The sequence below is a fragment of the Octopus bimaculoides genome, chromosome 8 (assembly GCF_001194135.2).
Source record: "Octopus bimaculoides isolate UCB-OBI-ISO-001 chromosome 8, ASM119413v2, whole genome shotgun sequence".
Taxonomy (NCBI): domain Eukaryota; kingdom Metazoa; phylum Mollusca; class Cephalopoda; order Octopoda; family Octopodidae; genus Octopus; species Octopus bimaculoides.
Window position 1 is genome coordinate 520,048 of NC_068988.1, and position 2,689 is coordinate 522,736.

Consider the following 2,689-nt stretch of genomic DNA (forward strand, 5'->3'; position numbering starts at 1 on the left):
CACACACACACACACACACACACACACACACACACACACACACACCGAATGAAACTGAAGCAAACACAGACTACAAACAATTAATACAAATATCAAATACAACAAGGAATGCCGAAACAAACGAAACAACTGATCTCGTTTTGTAAAAAAAAGGAGTAAAATAGGTAATGCTTCGTGGGGTGCACCCAGCGAGAATCCAAACAATTACGTATCTGTTACCGTATCTATTCCTTATTCGTAATACAGTGATCAAATACACACGTTCGCATTTATTAGAACGTATAACAAATAGATACGTAAAATGTGTTTTCAGATTGATAAGGTATATAATATTTTCATATATTTTCGTACAATTCTTACGGTGACCGACATTCAGCAAAGCAGAAAAAGTGACACAAAACAAAATATTAAAAAAGAAAAACCGTGTCAAAGAAAATGTCAAGTTCATCAGACGATCGTATTCCCGCTTTTACGAACGACTCTCCACCACCACCACCACCGCCAACCCCCTTCATTATCTTCAACAGTTATTGCTACCTTCTATTTTACTTTTACTATTTTCTTTCTTTGTTGTCTTTCCGTTTTTTTTTTCTTTCTCTCTCGTTTGTATTTGCATCTGCGTACGGCAAGGCTGATATGTAGCAATAGTAAGGTAGAAGGTAAGGGCTGTAGCCCGATAGTGGTAGTGGTGGTGGTGGTGGTTGAAGCATTGGGCGGCCATGATTTATTTAGTGAAAGTAATAGGGGTAAAGAAACAAAAAATTGTTACGATGATGGCTTCTGTGAAATATTATCCCCAAAAGAAGGGCTCTAATAGCAAATGCAAGGGGTTCACTCTAATAATAAATAAACTTGCATTCTGGAGCAGTTTTCAGAAACGAGCAAGTATTAATTAGCAGCCCAGAGCCCCCGCCCCCTTCAAATGGTACACCGTCTTAAAGTTTGCTATTTACTGAAGTACAGACGTACTTGTGTGGTTAAGGTCGTTTCGCAACCACGTGGTCGTAGTTTCGGGTTCATTCCTATTGTTTGGCTTTTTAGGCAAGTGTATTCTGCTACATTCCTGGATCAGGATCTTTTTTAAAACGGGGGCCACATTTTTCATTAATGTTTTACGTAGTGTTTTTGGTACCGAAAGACTTTCAAACTTCGTATACTTATCTATTTTGTGTTATAGAACAGAAAAATATTTTTTATTCGAATTTATTTCATGTAAAAAATTGTCTTATTTCGATAATTTCAACCAATCACTGACAAGTATTCAGTTGTTTATATTTACTCCTTTGGCTGATTAAGCCATAGCTTCGTTTTATTTGCTTTTTTCATTTTAAATTTGCTTTTTTCATTTTCTTTCTTTTCTTCGTTTTATTTGCTTTTTTCTTTTTAAATTTGCTGTTTTACCCTAACCCTAACCCTAACCCTATCACCGATAGAATTGTTCCAGAATCGTTTGTTTATGTAGTCGGCACTTAATGTATATCGGCTGAATGGACGTCAGTGATTGGTTGAAATTACAGAAATACGACAACTTTAACATGGAATAAGTTAGGGATTTCTTTTTTTTTAAGAAGACTAAGAGAAAAAGATGTTTTATATGACACATTCTACCAGTGTTCCAAGTTTCAAAGTGTTTCGTTAATGAAAAATGTGGTCCCCGTTTTAAAAAAGATCCCTGGATCAATCAATGCTGTGATTTGGTAGACGGAAACTGTATGGAACCCCATTGTATATTTATATTTATGTGTGTATGTGTGCATGCGTGCGTATCTAAGTGTTTGTTTCCACACCGCTTGACAAACGGTGTTGTTTTGTTTACGTCCCCGTAACTTATCAGTTCGATGAATGAACGATAGAATAAGTACCAGATTTTATACAAGCAAACAAAAGAGACAAAACATGAGCCTTTTTCGAGTTTATACGTGTTTGCCTGATCTAACAGAAATAGCAGAATATATTTCTCAAATTAGACAATATCATTTTGAAAAATGAAGGGCAGACTGGATAACGTAGCCCTAAACATGCAACGTTGAAGAAAAGGTTGGGATGGTCACGATCGGAGCATCTCTAGTCGCAGGTCTGCTTCATCAGCGATGACCCGGGTTTATTCAGCAAAATAACAATTTGTCCATTTAGAGAAGGAACTCTTAAGTTAGCATAAGTGAATGCGTCAACTAAAGGGGGCGAGTCTGTTTTTACACAAATTTAGAGATTTTCTTGCAGTTATTTAGTGAAATAATGAATTAGCGGTCCTATTAAGAAATAACTATTTACTTAAGATTACTCGACGGCTTAACTTAATCAAATTCTACTTTAGTCGAGTTGATGACCTTTCGGTCGTGCTGTTTGTTTTGGCGCAGTTGTTCGCTTCGGTTCAATGTAAAGATTAAAGACATTCTTCACAAGTTAATCCTTTCTACCAAAGCAATGTTTGTAACGATTAAAGTCAACTTTTAGGCGGCTACTTTCATATGATAACAGCTTTTACACCTGCAAATCGCTCGCTACCTGATTAAATAAGCAAAGCGTTAGCAGCTATTGTAGGCGCTAATTTAGTAGAATGATAAGTGTTACAATATGAACAAGCAAACTCTCGATTCTTCGAGCCGGTTTCGTGACGTCATTAAAGCAATTCCACTTCATTTTAAGAATTACTGTGGCTTGAAGACCTTCTCGATGTTTCCAAAAAACA

At 36.4% G+C, this 2,689-nt stretch overlaps 1 protein-coding gene across 3 annotated transcripts in view; it reads right to left on the reverse strand.

The window, feature by feature from the left end:
- LOC106871778 (collagen alpha-3(IX) chain) overlaps positions 1–2,689 on the reverse strand; it is a 239,898-nt gene that overhangs the window by 175,938 nt on the left and 61,271 nt on the right. The window lies entirely within an intron of this gene.